Source organism: Pinus tabuliformis, chromosome 4_1, assembly GCF_031772625.1.
Source record: "Pinus tabuliformis cultivar Carrire ecotype Pingquan chromosome 4_1, CPIR1, whole genome shotgun sequence".
Lineage (NCBI taxonomy): Eukaryota > Viridiplantae > Streptophyta > Pinopsida > Pinales > Pinaceae > Pinus > Pinus tabuliformis.
Genome location: NC_142303.1, coordinates 446,086,996 through 446,107,846, shown reverse-complemented (window position 1 = coordinate 446,107,846; position 20,851 = coordinate 446,086,996).

Here is a 20,851-nt window from a genome sequence, read left to right as displayed (position 1 = left end):
GGAAATTTATAACATAGCTCATGGCGGTACTTACATCCATATACATGTGTACATATACCAAACATCACCCAAAACACATACCAAAACATATGCCAAAGAAATATACCAAAATATCTGCTCAACCAACAAACAAGGATACATAGCTCGCATGTGATCTGTTATCTCCCATGTAGCTTCATTGGGCCCAAAGTGCTTCCACTTCACTTTAACTTTCTTGATTTCTCGGTTTTGGAGCATGAGCACCTTTTTCTGCAATATACACTGAGACTTCGACTGTGATTCTCCATCTGGCTCCATTTGCAATACAAACCATTCAATCACATGATCAACATCCTTAACATTCTTCTTAAGCAATGATGCATGGAAAACATGATGGGATTTCACTATTGGAGGCAGTGCAATTCAATAGGATACTGACCCAATCCTCTCAATAATATTGAAGGGTCCACAAACTAGGGTGCTAGCTTGGCACATGATCCAATCTGCAAGTATCTCTTCTTTGATTTGATGCACAAGTACACGTGTTCCCTGTTGGAAATACTGGCGGGGGGTGAATCAATATTTCTTTTCAATTATTATTTTTATCAGTTAAAAACATTTATATTTGGAACACAAAAATAGATAACAGGAATAGATGATTTTATTAATATGATCTTTGCAATAAATCATATATATATATATATATATATATATATATATATATATATATATATATATATATATATATATATGGTTTCAATCAGTTGAAAAGCACCAACTTGGACTCTTTGTGAGGCTCCAACCTCCAGAGCACTAACTCTGTCTGGTCAAGGCACCAACCTTGAATTTTGGAGCACCAACTCCCAGGACACCAATCCTTTCAGTTCTGAGGCACCAACCTCAAGGCCTCCAATCCTCTAGGCTCTGCTGTAACTGTTTGGATAAGTTTGGTTGTAATTCTCTGCTCCCAACCTTGATGGACCTATGACTTACTTCTGTCCTCTTGTTCCTTCCACTTCTACCAGAACTTCAGCTTCCTTTGTTTCTTACAGTTCGCCAACAGCTCTAAACTTTCCTTGTTCTCTGTTTTATATGCCTGATTTGCCTGACCTTTGGCTTACTCCTTGCTCACTTGAGCTTCGGCTTCCTCAACGCTCTCTTGATCTTTCAGCTTCCTCTGCGCTCAGTCTTCAGCTTCCTCTGTCTCTTCGAATTCATCAATACTCACAGGACATGTTAACTAGGAAGAGAGGCCATATTTATTATTATTCAAACAATAAACTTATTCTTTAAGGCAATTGCAACATTCATGAACAGTCATAGTTATTCCTTTTGAACCTGCAATCGCAATCGCAACATTATGGAGGTCTTTATATGTCATGCCCATAGTACAGCCGATGGCCGATAGACAATTCCCTTGCTGCCGATGGAGCGGATGCGATTATGTTATTAACCAGTTGTTAATAACTCCGTCGGTTCCATTGCCTTATCGCAATCGACAGTTTATATTGTTACACTCCTTCAAGGCTTGCGATTGAACCGGATGCGATAATACATAAAGGTATATTTTATGGAGCTATCAGGTCCGCATTCATAAATCGTTGGGTCCGCACATCAAATACATCTCCGCAGCACTTTCAGATCTCTTATCTCCGATCAACCCTTCATCTCTGCAATTAGCAATTAAATCGCAACCATCGATCTGGCGCTCGACTTGACGGTTGTCTCTTAGCCTGATCACCAACCATCCGCTTGATCTCCACCATTGATCTCCTTCCATCAGATCAACAGCTAATGCCTTTTCCCAATCAATCAACTTGCACGACACTTTGTGACCATTGATCTGGATCCGCTTGATCTAAGGATCCAAAATTATTTTGAGTGAGACACAAGCACGAAGAATACCTGCCCGATAAAGTGGTTTTTCTCTCTCCTCGACTAATACATGTCGAATGGTTAATGGAATCGGGTGACTACCCTTCAATACAACTTACAACTTTTTGTCCGCTCGAAATACTGCTTATAGCTTTAAATCCACCTTCCTTCGTTGACTAATGCCCGAGCTTATTTGTACCTGATGATCGTAGATCTTCTACCATCAACGGTTGCGACGCCTTCTCCGGATTCCTCTTCTACTACTGCTTAAATCAATCTCCGTCGTTCATTTCTTGACACTAGTCTGCACGATTTAATCTTGGTCAATCATTTCCTCTGACCTCGTCCGTTGATCTCTGAGATCCAATGGTTCCTGTGTGTTCAATCTTCATTTGTCTCCTCACTTTGACTTTCATTCATTTCTTCAGTGTTTTGGCCTTTCACTTTTTTGCCTCTCTCTGAGCCTGCCTTTTGCGAATTCATACATCGCTGATTCTCTCTCAGCTTCACTCTGATTCTTCAACTGGATTCAAAGACCCATTATGATTCCTCTTTGCTTCTTTTGATGAATTCTTCCTCTCGGTTCTTCTTGGGCATACATTACACATGATACTCCCAATATGGCTCCTCCGATGTGGCTCCTCCTCAATCTTCCGCTCTTACACTTGCTTCTCTTCTTTGCTTTGATAACTTTGCTCTGATAGATCCTCGGCTTCATATTGCCATTAATGACAATCTAGATCATCTCCCCCTTTGTCATTGATGGAAATATTCTTCTTCTCTCCCCCTTTGACATCAGCAGCAAAGGAGTGCACAAGGACTCCCCCTGTCAAACTGCTCCCCCTGTCCTGCAACATCTTTATGAATCAACTTAAGTGATGCTAAAGAGATAACCCCCATATTTTGATGAAGATGTTCAAATGCTTCTCAAGGAAGAGGTTTTGTGAAAATATCAGCTATTTGCTCCTTAGTATTGATATATTCCAAGATGATGTTTTGTTCAGCTACTTGTTCACGAAGGAAATGATACTTGATTGGTATATGTTTGGTGTTTGAGTGCATCACTGGATTTTTTTCTTAGGCTGATCGCACTTGTGTTGTCACAATAGATGGTAATTGGTTGATTTGGACCTATGTTGACATCTTTTATAGCTTCCTTCATCCATAATATTTGAGTACAACAATCCACGGCAACTATATGCTTGGCTTCAGCTGTAGATAGTGATATGGATGTTTGTTTTTTGCTCAGCCAAGATACTAAACAGTCTCCCAGAAAGAATGCATTTCCAGTAGTACTTTTTCGATCATCGACACTTCCGGCCCAATCAGCATCGGTGTGTGTAGTCACAGTAAGATTTGAGCTCTTAAGGTACCAAAGGCCGAAATCAAGAGTTCCTTTCAAGTATCTGAGAATTATTTTTACAACCAACAAATGGGATTATCTAGGAGCTGATTGAAATCTTCCCACCATTCCCATTGCTTGCATAATGCTGGTTCTCGTAGCAGTTAAGTACAGAAGGGATCTAATTATTGACCTGTAATGAGTTGCATCTACTAGAGGGGAGTCATCATTTTTGCTCAATTTGCAACTTGTGGTCATAGGTGTGCTCATGGGTGCATAGTCTTCCATTCCATATCTGTTAAGCATGTCTTTAAGATATTTAGCTTGAGATATAAACATGCCTGTTGTGGTTTGAGATAATTGTAGTCCAAGGAAGTGAGGTAACTCTCCTATCATTGACATCTCGAACTCTTTTGACATATTTTGAGAAAACTCATGGCTCATCTCATCATTATTACTAGCAAAAATCAGATCATCAACATAAACCAGTGTGACTAGTAACTTATCCTCATCCGTCTTTATGTAGAGATTACTTCCTGCCACCCCCTTCTTGAAGCCTTGTTGTTGTAGATAGTGATCCAATCTTGCATACCAAGCTCTAGGAGCTTGTTTCAACCCATATAATGCATTTTTCAACTTACAAACAAAGTCTTTTCCTTCTGTTAGATTAAATCCTTCTAGTTGCTCCATGTAGACTTCTTCCTTGAGTTCCCTATCCAGAAATGTTGATTTTATGTCCATGTGGTAGATTTTGAATCCTTTTGAGCAATAAAATGCCAAGAACATCCTGATAGCTTCCACACAAGCTACTGTTGCAAATGTTTCTTCAAATTCAATTCCTTCAATTTGTGAATAGCATTTACAAACAAGCCTTGCCTTGTTTCTCATGATTTGTCCATCTTCATTCATTTTTCTTTTAAACACCCACTTGGTTCCTATTATGTTTTTTGTACTTTGGACGAGGTACTAGCTCCCATGTCTCATTCTTCTCTATTTGAGACATTTCTTCTTCCATGGCTTTTACCCAATGAGGATCCTTACTTGCTTGAGTAAATGTTTCTGGTTCTATCATGGATAGAAGAGCAACATCATTCTTCTTTGGTGTACTAGTCATCCTTCTTCAAGTTTGCATCCCTTCATCCATATTACCAATAATCTGCTCTTTTGGGTGATAATTTTGGAGAAATTTCATCTTTGAAGGGGTTTGAGATGGTTATTTTTCCTTTGTTTTTCCTTGGTCTTTTTCTTCTTATTCAGTTTCTTCTTCTTCAATGAGAGGATCAACTTCATGTTCTTCAATTTATTTTTCTAGAAGGTCTTCATCAATTTTTCAATCAATGTTTTCCACTATTTTCCGTAGTCAATTATTGTAGCACTTGTAGGCTTTTCTTCTTATAGAATATCCAAGAAATATCCCTTCGTCAACCCGTAAACCAAATTTTCCTGGTGAGCCATCATTGATTTTTATGAAGCACTTTCTTCCAAAAATCTTGAAGTATTTCACTGACGCAAGTCTTCCTTTCCATAATTCATAAGGAGTCTTTTCATTATTTGGTCTCAATTGAGTTCGATTCAATGTATAGACAGTTGTCCCGACTGCTTCTTTCCAGAATTTTGTCTGCAAGTTAGCTGCTATTAACATTGTTCTTTCCATTTCTTGAACTGTTCGGTTTCTTCTTTCAACTACCCCATTTTTCTTTGGTGTTCTGGCAGCAGAGAGTTCTCTTTTAATTCCATGTATTTTACAGAATTCATCAAATTCTTTTGATGTGAATTCTCCCCCTCTATCTGTTCTGAGACACTTAATCTTAGAGTCCTTTTCATTTTCCACAAGAGCTTTAAGATTCTCAAAACAGTGAAATGCTTCATATTTATATTTTATAAAATATACCCACATCATTCTAGTATAGTCATCAACAAATAAAGCAAAGTACCTTTCTCCTTGGAGTGTCAGAGTTCTAGTTGGTCCACATAAATCAACATGAATGATCTCAAAAGGCTTTGATGTAGAAAAATCCTTGGTCTTGTGACTTTTTCTAGTTTGCTTTCCATGTTGACATGGGCCACATACTCCTTGATTTGGTTTAAATAACTTTGGAATGTCTCGTAATGCTTTAATCTTGCTGATCTTGATCAAGTTATCGAAGCTTGTATGTCCAAGTTTCTTGTGCCACAACCAACTTTCATCTGTTTGACTTAAGTAGCATTTATCTTCTTGAATCTTGTTCAGAATATAGATGTTGTCTGGTGTTCTAACCCCTTTCGCCACAAGTTACCCTAAGGAATATTTCCTTATTTCACAGTCTTTGGTGCTAAAGACAACATTATGTCCTTGATCACAGATTTGGCTAACACTTAGGAGGTTGTGTTTGAGCCCGTTTACTAGCAAATAAATTTGAGCTTTTCATTTTCCATTAATAAGAATAATAGTTCCTTTTCCAGCAATTTCGGCAGATCCACTTCCAAAGGATACATTTCCTTCCTTTTTGTTCAATGAGACAAACTTCCCTTTTTCCCCTGTCATGTGTCTGGAGCACCCATTATCCACAAACCAATGATTTTCATTATTTTGAGCACATAGGGCTAGGCCACATTTATCCATGTTAGGATTCTCACTTCTTGTTTTTCCTCTTTTGAGTGGGAAATTTTATTCATTGTGTCCATTATTATTACATAATGAGCAAATCAGATCAAATTTGGCCAGGGGACCAAAAGAATTGTAGGTCTTGATTTGTCCTTGCCCTTTGGGGCCATATGGTTTGTTTATTTGATCCTTCAGTTTTGGTGTGTCATTCTTACGAGCCATGCAATGTATAGCTTGATGACCAAAATTTTTACAATGGAAACAATGCCCAAAAAGGATAGTTTTGTACATGTTGTAATAGCCATGATTTGAATCAACATTCTTCCTTGGAGTTACTCCTGCTTCATTCTTTGGATTTGAGATGGGCCTTTGATGAAATACTGTTTTGTATCTGTTGTAACATCCATGATTTGAATCAACATTCTTCCTTGGAGTTACTCTCTCTTCATTCTTTGCATATGGGATGAGCCTTTGATGAAATAATATTTCTTCTTTTGGGTTGCTGGAAAGTACGTCGACATAGCTTTTCACATTATTCTTAGTACTTGATGATTCTCCTTTAAAACCTATTCCAGATTTGTCATGTTGAGGTTTTTGATTATTTAGGATAGTGTCAAGTATTTGAGAGCTTTTCCAACCCTTTTTAACTTGCTCCAATTCCTTCCTCAGAGATACTATTTCGGCTTCACGTTCTTCGCAAGCTTCTTCTTTTTCTTTTAGCTTATTTTTCAAGAGATCTTCCCTCCCTTTTGTTTCCTTGTTTTCTACCATGAAAGAAATGATTTTATTTCATAATTTCTCATTTTCTTCAATGGCACTTATTAACAATTCATCTACATTTCCATCTAGCCCTGAGTCATCATCATTTGTGAATGCCATGAATAATATTTCTTGGCTTCCAGCATGGTCATTTTCTTCATCTGATTCCTCATTACCTCCTTTGCGGTGAGGGAACTGTTTAGTTGATTTCTTTTTGATGACTACAAATTCATCTTCATCAGACTCATATTGCTTAGAGAGGAAATTCTTCTTATTGAACCCTTTCTTTTTGTATACCATCCTTTTAGAATTTTCTTCATCATCACTGTCATGCTTATGAGGACATTTTGTAGCATAATGACCTATTTTTCCAGATTTGAAACAAATAAGAGGGTATTTACCTCTTATCTTAGATCCTTTATTCAGCGTTCGTACAAATTGCACCAATTCGGATTCAACATCGGAGTCATCACTACTGACATTCCTTTCTTTTCCCCTTTTTTGATTTTGAGGCCTTGAATGCGCATCTTTGGAACGTGGGCAACCTTTTCTCATCTCATAGGAAATGAGGATTCCATGGAGTTCATCCATCTTGAGAGTATCTAGATCCTTCATTTCTTCTATGGCACTTACTTTGGAGTCAAATCTATCTAGGAGAGATCTTAAGACCTTTTGAATAATGGTGCTTTCTTCAATGTTTTCTTCCAATCATTTAAGAGAGTTTACCACTTCAGCGACTCGGAGAAAGTATGATGCAATATCTTCTTCATCATCCATTTTTAGACTTTCAAATTTCCTTCTATGAGTTTGAAGCTTTTCCTTCTTGACTTTGGAGTCCCCATCGTATAAGCTAATTATCTTATCCCATACTTCTTTGGCAAAGTTACAATTCATGACTTTTGTAAATTCAGAATCAGTTGGAAGAGTGGAAGGAACTATGTACTCATTTAAGACCGAATGCAAAACTTCAGGTCCAAGGGACATTAAGTGGTAAGACATTCTCTTTTTCCAAAAACCAAAATTTGTGCCATCGAAAAGAGGAGGTCTTCTTGACACTTCTTGATTTCTCATCATGAATAAGAATCCTTCTTCAAGTTGTTAGGCTGATATGAAGAAGCCCGGTCTGATACCAATTGTTGGAAATATTGAGAGGGGGGGGTGAATCAATATTTCTTTTCAATTATTGTTTTTATCAGTTAAAAACATTTATATTTGGAACACAGAAATAGATAACAGGAATAGATGCTTTTACTATTGTGATCTTTGCAATAAATCAAGTGCTATATATATATATATATATATATATATATATATATATATATATATATATATATATGGTTTCAATCAGTTGCCAAGCACCAAATTTGACTCTTTGTGAGGCTTCAACCTCCAGAGCACCAACTTTGTCTTGTCAAGGCACCAACCTTGAATTTAGGAGCACCAAATCCGAGGACACCAATCCTTTCGATTATGAGGCACCAACCTCAAGGGCTCCGACCCTCTGCTGTAACTATCAGGATCTGTTTGGTTGTAATTCTCTACTCCCTACCATGTTGGACCTGTGACTTACTTTTGTCCTCCTGTTCCTTCCACTTTTGCCAGAACTTCGGCTTCCTTTGTTTCTTACAGTTTGCCAGTAGCTCTAAACTTTCCTTGTTCTCTATTTTATATGCCTGATACGCCTGACCTTTGGCTTACTCCTTTCTCACTTGAGCTTCGGCTTCCTCAACGCTCACTTGATCTTTCAGCTTCCTCTACGCTAACTCTTTAGCTTCCTCTGTCTCTTTGAATTCATCAATACTCACAGGACACATTAATTAGGAAGAGAGGCCATCTTTATTATTATTCAAACAATAGACTTATTCTTTACGATAATCGCAACATTCATGAACAGTCGGAGTTATTCCTTTTGAACCCACAATTGCAATCGCAACATTGTGGAGGTCTTTATACGTTGTGCCCATAGTATAGCCGATGGCCGATAGCCGATTCCCCTGCTACCAACGGAGCGAATGCGATTATGTTATTAACCAATTGTTAATAACTCCATCGAGTCCATCGCCTTATCGCAATCAGTGGTTTATATCGTTACATTCCTTCAAGACTACGATTGAACCAAATGCGATATTACATAAAGGTATATTTTATGGAGCTATCAAGTCCGCGTTCATAAATCATCGGGTCCGCAAATCAAAGACATCTCCGCAGTGCTTTCCGAACTTCATTCTTCAATCAACCCTTCATCTCTGTGACTAGAAATTAAATCGCGACCATCGATCAGGCGCTCAATCTGACAGTTGTCGCTTAACCTAATCGCCAACCAGTCCACTCGATCTCCACCATTGATATCCTTCCATTAGATCAACGGTTGATGCGTTTTCCTGATCAAACAACTTGCACGACACTTTGTGACTGTTGATCTAGATCCGCTTGATCTGATGATCCAAAACAATTTTAGGTGAGACACAAGCACGGAGAATTCCCGCCCGATAAAGCGGTTTTTCTCTCTCCTCAACTGCTATGTGTAGAACAGTTAATGGAATCGGGTGACTACCCTTCAATACAATTTACAGCTTTTTGTCTGCTTGAAATACCGCTTATAGCTTTAAATCCGCCTTCCTTCATTGACTAACGTCCAAGCTTGTTTGTACCTGATGACCATAGATCTTCTACCATCGATGGCTATGACGCCTTCTCCGGATTCCTCTTCCGCTACTGCTTAAATCAATCTCCGTCATTCATTTCTTGACACCAATCTGCGCGATTTAATCTTGGACGATCATTTCCTTCGACCTCATCTGTTGATCTCTAAGATCCAACGATTCCTGTGTGTTCAATCTTCATTTGTCTCCTCACTTTGACTTTGATTTAGTTCTTCAGTGTTTCAACCTTTCACTTTTTCACCTCTCTCTGAGCCTGCCTTCTGTGAATTCATACATCGTTGATTCTCTCTGAGCTTCACTCTGATTCTTCAACTGGATTCAAAGACCCATTATGATTCCTCTTTGCTTCTTTTGATGAACTATTCCTCTCAGTTCTTCTTGGGCATACATTCCATGCGATACTCCCAATATGGCTCCTCCTCAATCTTCCACTCTTACACTTACTTCTCTTCTCTGCTTTGATAAATCTGCTCTGATAGCTCCTCGGCTTCATATTGCCATTAATGACAATCTAGATCATCTTGTTGAGAAGAAAACTAAGATGACAACATAATAAATATAACATCATAATGACATGACACCCATATCGCTTATTGGAGATTTATAACATAGCTCATGGTGGTATTTACATCCATATACACGTGTACATATACCAAACATCACCCAAAACACATACCAAAACATATGCCAAAGAAATATACCAAAATATTTGCTCAACAAAAAAGTAAGGAAGGATACATAGCCCGCATGTGATCTATTATCTCCCATGTAGCTTCATTGGGCCCAAAGTGCTTCCACTGCACTTTAACTTTCTTGATTTCTCAGTTCTAGAGCATGAGCACCTTTTTCTACAATATACGCTGAGACTTCGACTGGGATTCTCCATCTCGCTCCATCTGTAAAAAAATCCATTCAATCACATGATCAACATCTTTAAGATTCTTCTTAAGCAATGACACATGGAAAACATCATGGGATTTCACTACTGGAGGCAGTGAAATTCAATAGGATACTGACCCAATCCTCTCAATAATATTGAATGGTCCACAAAACTAGGGTGCCAATTTCGCACATGATCTAATCCACAAGTATCTCTTCTTTGATTTCATGCACAAGTACACGTGTTACCCAACTTGGAACTCATTGAATAACCTGTTACGATCTGCATAGCTCTTCTACCTATCCTGAGCTACTTTCAATTTTTTTGGATTACCTACATTTCCTGTTCCATTTTCGCCAACATGTGTAGTCCAATCAACACCCTTTTTTACAACTCACTCCAACTGATGGGAGTATTGTAACTCCACCCATAGAATGCCTCAAACAGACTCATCTTCACAGATTCATGATACCCATTGTTTTAAGTGAACTCTACTAGTGGAAGTTACTCTTCCCACTTTCATTGTTGATGCATCATGTAAATCCTCAACATGTCCTACAATATCTTGTTGACCCTCTTAATCTCTCCATCTTTCTACGGATCATAAGTTGTACTGAAGGCCAACTCTGTGCCCAAACCTGCAAATAAAAACTTCCAAAACTTGGAAGTGAACTTTTAATCCCTTTCTCACACAATCTTCCTTGTAACTCCATGCAATCTAACCACATCTCTAATGAATACATGTGCTACATCGCTAGATGAGAATGTAGGCTTCACTGGAATGCAGTGTGCTACCTTTTTCAACCTGTCCACCACTACTGTGATGGAATCATGTCGTCTCACAGTCACCGACAACCCTGTGATAAAATCCATGGAAATGACCTCCCATTTCCATTCAAGAATCACAATTGGCTATAGCAATCCACCTGGATGCTTACACTATGCCTTCACCCATTGACAATTCAAACACCTAGCCAAAAACTTTGCTACGTCCTTCTTCAGATTCAACCAATAATAGAATTTCTTCACCGTCGTCAGTTTCTTCTGATATCTTGGTTGACCTGAATATGGTTTCACATGAAACTCCCTAAAGATCACCTTCTTGAGCTCACTGCTATCCAACGCATATATCATGTCTCTAAATCTAACCAATATGTATGTTGTGAGATGATAATCCACATTCGATGCACCTACATCTGTACCTATACCACAACATGTAACTGTACCTGTACCACCACATGTAACTGTACCTGTACCGCTACCAGAACTTTGTTGCAACTTGTGCACAATCTCCATATACCAGACATCCTATTGACATGCGTGCAAGATCCTATCCTATAGATATGTCCCATAGGAACTCATAGTTGTTATATGATTTACCTATATCCACCTATTAAGACCATTTTCGACCCTATTCTCTTTAGCTTTGATATACCTGATCTCAAAATCAAACTCACTGATCATGGCCAACCACTCAGCCTGCTGATGAGCCTAGGTATTGCAACAATAATGCTGCAACTCCCAGGGCTACCAACTTTACTTATCCACCCGGGGTTCGTATAAACATGGAGGTGACAATGCTATATGCACAAGTAAAAGTGAAGGTACTGCTTGTTGTCACTACTCATCTGGCAAGAGACCCCAGGGGTTCCAAGCTAGACTTCTATAGGGTCAGAAGAAGCTTAACTCTTTGATGGAAGAAGAGCAAATCTACGCTAAGGGAGAGCTACTTCTACTGCAGTATTGAAGAAAACAACATGAAATGCTAAACCATACCATAACCTAACTAACCATCCAAACAGCTATGCTAAGTAGAATTGCTAAATTAACACTAATCTAATACTGCTATCTAAGTTTTAGAGGTAAAGAGCATAAAAAACAGACTAATATGTAAGCAAAGCAAACTAAGCTAAATCGGTTTTCAAGATGAAGAGCAATCAAAGGTAGAAATCAATGAAAGGAGGATGTAAGGATGCAGTAGCGCATAGGGACCGTTGGATCGATCAATGAAGAGCAGATGGACCGTGGAGATCTTATCACGGGGCTTAAGCAAATAAATGGATGAATGGGGTTAATGAACAGGATGAACAGCGGAGATCATATCGCGAGGGCTAAGTGAATGGATGGACGAACAAGGTAACAAAGAAGATGAATGGCAGAGATTGTATCGTGAGGGATTAATTCAAGAGATGGATGAATGAGGTTAACAGGAGTGATGAATGGCTAAGATCGTATCGTGGGAAAAAGAAACGTGTGGAATTGATGGAGCGGATTTCTAAGGAGATAAGTATTTTCTCACGCGCCCTTCAAGCTGTAAGCTGTATTTTGGAATTTCACACGATTAGCCTATCTGCACGACACGTAGCACAAGAAAACCACTTTTCTCGCATGCTCTCGGGCAGATAACGGCCGTGCACTAATCCGCGCGAGATTGCGCGATAGTTGTTGGATCAGGCAGGGCTCATCAACGGTGGAGATCGACCAATCTAGTTGGCAATCATGTGAAGCGATAGCCATCGGATTAAGTGAGGCTAGTTGTAAGGTGCTTTTGATGTTGGAGCTACCCTTGTCACTAACTCAATACAAAAGTCTACTTCCCTGTGAGGTGGAAACTCTGAAATCAAGGAACACGTCCTAAAACTATTGTAGAACTGGGTACTTTCTCAAAACATTTGCATCCTCAACTTCCTTACTTTTTTCAATAGAAATGTGCACTCCGAATAACACACACCCTTTTCTGTGACTACGTTTTTCTTGCATAATTGTCACCATCCTAACTGATGTCGCTTTCTTCTTACCTTGCAAAACTCTTTGTTCCCCATTGTCATCCAAGCACTCAATGGCTTTGTCATAAAAATCCACCTTGGTTCTATGAAGGTACAACCAATCCATGCCCAACAACATACTATATTGTTCCAACAGTAAAACATCCAAATGTGTTGCGGTAGGCATACCATTCAAATAAAATCCATAAGATCTTACCCAATGGTGAACTCGCTTCTTTGTACATGTAGCCAGCTGCACTAACTAAGACTTTGCGTGCACTTCTTTATTCCAACCAAACTTATCCACCATGTAAGGATTAACATAGTTATAGTTAGATCCAGGGTTAATCAAAATAGAAACAAAATGATCACAAAGCTTAGATTCCATCTTAATGATAGATGCCCGATGGTTTGCATGTCTATTATCCAGTGTTGCATAGATACAAGGGACACTCTGATGAACATCCCCAATGGTTTACTCCTCTTGTGAACTATATATATAAGGCCTACCACCTTGATACTATGGAAAATCTCTCCTACGATGATCTCCTCCACAAGTCCAACACCGCACAGGCTCGTTATTCTTCTCCTCAGATCGAAGTCTGTGTCCTCTGTCAGATACATTAAAATTATTAGGTGGTGCAACATTCTCTTTATTACCTGAATCCTAAGGTCGTGCTCACTTCTTGTCCCATTCTCCCTTGTTGTTTGCATTACCCTTCCATTTTGGCTTACTCTCATACCTGTGCTTTGATTGTTCATAACAACGTTTTAGCTTTCAGATGGCCTCATCCAATCATATAGGCTCATCAAACTCAATCCTGTCTTTGAATGTAATCGATAACCCACTAGTGAATCTTTGAATCTTGGCCTTCTCCTCCTTGAGGTAAGGCACATACCTCAATATCTCTAAGAACTTGCTAGTTTACTCCTCATATGTCATCGATCCCATCTTTAGCTCATAAAATTATTTTTCCCTCTTATCAAAGTATCTCTCCGATAGATACTTCTTCTTGAATAATCTGTCAAACTCACTCCAACTCAAGTCCTCCTCATGAATACCTCTGAAATTATTGACATCTTCCCACCAAATGTCTGATTTACCTTTAAGATTGAGTGTATCTATTATTGCTTTCATGTTCTTTGAGTAATCATGAAACATGAAGAACTTTATCATACCAAGAAGCCATGCCTCTGCATCCTATGATTTGTTTATCTCTCCATCAAATGTAGGTGCCTTTCATTTCTTAAACTCATCCAGAAAATACCCCCTATCACTCTTCCTGTAAGGATGATAGCAATGTCAATCATCATGCTTATGAAAATCAGAACTAAAATAGTACCTATGTCTATCACCTCTCCTATCCGGAGTATCCAACAGTCTGTCATCTCTAATCGTGTCATATCTATCTGACCTGTGACTACCATGTGACCTATTGCCATATGCCCCATTGGTTTTTTCTTCCTGCTCATGGCTGATTCGAAGTGGTCCTTATCGCTGCAATTTTGTCAAAATTTGAAGCGTGGCTGCATTTACCTCTGCTTGTTTCTATTGTGCTTGTATGATTATGTCATTATCTTCCTTACAACTCCTTATTTCTTCCTTTAATCTTCTCAATGTATCTACCAAATTATAAGAGTTCCCTAGATGACATTGGCCATCTAATCCATAGGAAGAGTATGAGGGATTGTAGTCTACCATATTACTAGTCATCTTTAATATTCTTCTTGCAAGGTATATGATGTCAACTAAACCAAATCACAATTAACCAATGTACCTTAGTATAGTTCAGGGAGGATACCTCATCTACAAGGTCAAAAAATCAGCGTAAATATGTGTATAACATAATCATGGAAACATATAGAAATATAGCACATAAGCATATAACTATATAACCATCATTCTAGCTAGACTCTAGTCATCATGCATGCCCATATCAACTACAACAACTACCACATCATTGTACGCTTGACCACATGTGAGCAATAATGTGCATGAACAATTCATAATCAACCATACACTCATGATGACAAAATCGACAACAACACCATCAAATTCACATGGCGAAATTACTACCCATGACACATACCATACAAATGCAATAGGCACATGGTATCCCAACATAAGAAACATATATGAAATCGACATGAATGCATGAACAACACACATCCCATCTAGTTTGAGGGGTGAACCATGCTCTGATACCACTTTGTAACACCCTCCTCCCACATCTACTCAAGTAACCAGCCAACTGGGGTAAACATGTGATGAGAAGTTACTATGATACGAATTGACCTCCTAAGCCGTGTTAAGAGAGTGGAATCGTTGGAAACACACCATACAGACCTTCCACAACAAAAACAAGACTCTCAGGAACCATCCTCACCACTCAGGTAACCATTCCCTTAGTCCCACTGAGTTTTTTTACCAATTAACCCCCGAACTCTCCCATGGTATGGGCATGCCAGCATCCAAAGGGATCTGGACGCTCCCACAGTATGGCATGCCAGCGTCCAAGGATAATTTTGCTCAGTTCTGTGCGAGAATCCCCAAGATTTGAGCCAATTTTTCAGGCCCAGTGCCCAGGTCACTGCCTAAAATTGAATGACACTTTCATAATAGAAATATAACAAGGGAATGATGATGCAAATGCAATTACTTAAACAAGTCCTTTATTGGACCCCTACTAGCCATGACAGGAATTTTGTCAAACATGTCACAAATATGTAACCTATAGGTGTAAACAACATATTTAAGCACATAGGTCTCATACTCATCTGAGAATCACTAAGAAGCATTGATGCCTCAGCATATTAGCTGCATTTTCATCCATTAAGCCATATATATAATGTTCATTCATTTACAATTAAAAACATGATGAGATCCATACATAGCTACTGTCATAATACATGTTCATAACTAGCATAATAACAATAGAACTATGAAAGAAACAACAACCATATAGTCCACATATAAACCAATACAATACTCATGAAATAACCTCATATTAATGATGCAAAGGCCAACCATTTGTGGGACTTCCATGAACCACCCGACCGTAGACATGGTTGAGCCAAATATCTCTTCAACCATTCACACCCATGCCACATTCCAGGCATGAATGTGGGATCTCATAAAACACATAAATCCAAAACCATCCAGGGCTTCCAGAGGCCAACCACCTCAACCCATCAAACAGTGATTCCACCTCATGGTCAAACATCACAAAACCATCATCAGATTGGTATCTACCCAAGCCTTCCAGAGTTCTAAAGTGTTTGTTCCAACCAAGGCTCCAAGAATAGTAACTCTACCCACAAATTATATTGGCCTCCCAATCATTTGTTCCAACCAAGGCTCTAGGACTAGTAACTTAACCCACCAAGGGCTCTAGAGCATTTTTACAACCAAGGTTCCAAGACTAATAACTCAACCCAAGTTGTTACAGGGCTCCAGAGTGTTTGTCCAACCAAGGCTCTAGGAATACGTAACTCAACCCAAGCTAAAGGAAACATGAGAACCAACCAAAACAAAACAAAGAAATAAACCCACAATCACCATGGTTATCTAGGAAAACCCTCCTTGTTTTCAAAGAGTGTATATGTAACAACAAGGCATATATCAGAGCTTGTACAGGGAACCAACAAATGATACAACCATCATTTTTACTAATTAGGTGTCTTTAAGAACCATGCTAGATAGGAAATGTATTAAGATAATGAGGATCATAACACTGTTGTAGTCCCCAAGCATCATGAATATATCTATAGATATATATATATATATATATATATATATATATATATATATATATATATATATATATATATATATATATATATATATATATATATATATATATATATATATATATATATATATATATATATATAGCGCAAAGCAATATACACCTAGACAGCATGAGACCATTCAGCTAAAAAATACTGCTTCATGTTACCAATTTTAAATAAGGAAGTGATGTTGTATTTTCAGGGCGCAAATATCAAGGAGGTTTTCCTGATATTTGTTTAAGCCATGTAGGCCAACCAATTAATGTCTACATACAACACTCATAACATACCACATTTTGTTTGATCAAATCTTATTGATTGATAATAGTGCCTACACAACCATGCAATCTTGCGTCTTAGTGCAATTAGGTATGTTAGAAACAACACATACCCAATGATACACTCATCAACGTGTGAATTAGACTGGAAAAAGGAACCAAGCTCACAAATTTCCTCCCATCCACTGAAAAACCGTCAGTAATGCAATTGTCACCCCCGAGCATGAGAAACATGTCCCACTGACCAAGCCACCAGATGCTTTAGGGATTCCATAGGTTTTCTTTTTTATTCCACAGCTCCACCCTTATGGATTTAGATTACAAATATATTTCAGGATTCAAGAGGAGATGTTCGTTCACCCAATAGCCATGATGGATTCCACAAGTTTTATTTCCTCAGTTCCACCCTTCTAGACTCATTTTGCATCCATTTTACAAGATTCCAGAGGAGCTCTTCCTCCACTCAATAGTAGTGAGGGATTCCATAGGTTTTATTTCCTTGCCTCCCCCCTTCTAGATTCAATTTTCATAGATATTCTCGGATTCCAGAGGAGCTCTTTCTCCACCTAATAGCCACAAAGGATTCCAGAGGTATTATTTCTTCACCTCCACCCTTCTAGATTCAACTTGCAGACATATTTCAGGATTCCAAGGGATATCTTCCTCCATCCAATATCCATGAGGGATTCCAAAGGTTTTATTTACACCCTCCACCCAATAGCTAGGAGGGATTCTAGAGGTAAAACCTCCACTGTCACTTGACTCCAAAACCTCAAAGAGTTAAGTAATCACTATTTGTTACACCGTATTATGACACATAAAGGTTATTTTAGGTGTGCTCATACTACACCTGCTGGAAGGTAGCTAAGGCACATATAGACCTATGAGCTACATATCCTCTAGAAAGTAAGGTCAACCATGCAATGATTTGCTAAAGAATATGCCTAGCAACTCTATAAGAGGGAAAATTTATAGAGTCCTTACCTTATAAAGGGCAAGGGTAATCAAGTAAATAGCCTTACTGGAAGGTCACTCTGCATGGAGATGGTGTAAAAACCCCCACCACCCATTTGAAAAGGATGTATGTGGAATAGTAGAAGATAGGGATAAAAATTCATTCTTGAGTTCTAGCAATTCATTTGCACCATGGGTCTACACCCTAGAATTCAAACTTTAGCTTGATGTGGAGAATTCTAATGCAACCTTCATTAATGATACTATTTAGTATTGTCATAGAGACTTAACTTTAATGTTACAACCTTGACTTTCTATCCTCATGGTGTAGATCCCACGAATTCTCAAGTTTGTGTGCTTTGAGTAAAATCCCTCAAGTTTGTTTTCCAATGCCTCTCTCGTTTCTAATCTGGTTTTCTCCTCCATTTTCTCCTCCCTTTTTTCTCCCTTCGCTTCTCTCCCACACTGTCCTCTCCCACTTCTCGCTCTTCCTCTCCTTTCCAACTACTCCAAGTTAGTTAAGGCTCAACCCCTCTAGACCAACCAAAGATTTCCCCTTGTCCCTATTGTTGTTGTTACTATTGAACGGATTTGTAGGTGAACCAGTTACCTGGAATTGGCTCTTCCTTCCCTCCTCGTCTGTCATATTCCATCTTCTCAGGGCTCATTCTAGAATCGCTAAGGTGTGCAAAAGGAACCTCTCCACCATGTGCCAGTATTTTATAAATATTTGTGAATGTCCCTCCATCACAATCTCCTTCACTTCCATCCTCAAAACCCCCTCTCCAATGTTTTTGCACAATTCTTCCTCCCAAGAAAAAATTGATGATTAACACCTTGATTTAAATGATAGGTTAATATGATCCAAATTCAAATGACAAGGTGCATGCTTTATACAAGGCCTTTTATAACATCCACCCCTACCTACATTAGAGGGATTGTCTCGTACATGTTAGATTTAAAAGGTGGCTTCTAGAGTTATACTAAATTTCATAAGTCGATCTACTAATCCTTACAAGTCTTATAAGTAAGACACCAATTGTTAGTCATATATCTTTAACAAAATCAATATTTTGAGCTATAAGAACACCAATGCTTGCTAATAGGATCCAACATGCATTCACCAATTATAATGACTGATAAAAGGGTTGGCTTATGACACTTATTTGTCATGCACAATATAAAAGAGAAATGTTTGTTGATTTTTGTGTGTTTCTCAAATAGGATCATACCTTAAATCTTCTTTTATATTGTTATCAACATTCTCCTTGTTCCTTTTTGTTTATAGTACTTCCATCATTGTAATTACAACCACACAAAGCATAAGTACTTTTATTATTTTCCACATGTATATAAAGATCACTAAGGGGGTATTTACAATAACCATATAAGTGAAAAGTGACCAAGATAATGTTTACATTATATATATGAATGTACCAAGACTGAGACCATTAACAATGTATCTACATACTTTACAACAAGATCGAGTCATTACACACATTGCCCTCATACTAACTTGTAAAATGCATGTCTCAATAAAATAATGTAGTTCTACTAAAGATTAACAAGTTAGTGTTAAATTATTAATTTTATTTCAATTTCAATTTCTATATAGTTCTACTAAAGATTAGCAAGTTAGTGTTAGATTATTAATTTTATTTCAATTTCAATTTTTATCATAAGTTAAAATTTTAAAATTTATAATAATTTACATATTTATTAAATCAGATATACAAAATTTATTTTATTTACTAATTATAGTTAACAATTTCAATCTACCACTTGATATTTTGTTTTGCCTAAGAGATGCATTATTGTTTTGAATTTAAGTGCATTTTAAAAAATATTTTGAACTGAGATTCTCTATAATAATTTACATATTTATTAAAGGAGATATACAAAATTTACATTATTTATTGATTATAGTTAATAATTTTAATCTACCATTTGATATTCCATTTTGTTTAAGAAATGCATTATTGTTTTAAATTTAAGTGCATTTTAAAAAATATTTTGGTTTAAGATTTTCTATAATAATTTAGATATTTATTAATTGTGATAGACAAAATGTACATTATTTATTAATTATAGTTAACAATTTCAATCTACCACTTGATATTCCATTTTGTCTAGAAGATGGATTATTGTTTTGAATTTAAGCGCAATTTAAAAGATATTTTGAGTTGAGATTTTCTAGCAATGCAATGTGCGACTTGAGAGTGACCACTCTAACACGCACTTAGCTTTCACAATCTTCGTCTAAAATATTGGTAGTTATGGAGCTTTGACAATCTTCTTCATTATGTATCAACATAGGTCAAAACACAGGTTTGTATGTCAAAATATATTTTGAAGTAGCTGGGACAAGATGTTTTGTAATTTTAATATTAAAAAAAACTATTTATGGCTAGTTGTAGACCCAGTCAATAAGTGGCCAGCTATGGACATAATTTTAAATATATTGGCACTTAATATTATTTATTTTGTTTAAATATTGGTAATATATGTGTCAATTCTTGGCGTCTTGGTGGGACTAATACTATGACAACTACTGGTCTCTACACAACAATAGACATCTCTCCCCTACCATAGGCACAAAATTGAACTTGGCATACCAAATTGACCACTAAGGGAAGCATTTTATTGGCTATTTTTAGGTATGAAATTGGCATATTATATATATATATATATATATATATATATATATATATATATATATATATATATATATATATATATATATATATATATATATATATATATATATATATGTATACACACACACACATACACAAAACAAAATGCTTATATGTTTGATAAAATAAATCAAGGGTGTCCCTATCCCCTACCCTTTTTGACATTTACATTGATAAGATGGAAGAATGTATAGAAGCTGAAGGAAGTCATGGATCCCAACTCACTGGTATAGTCATTAATCTTCTCCTTTATGTTGATAATATCATTCTTATTGCTAGAAGCC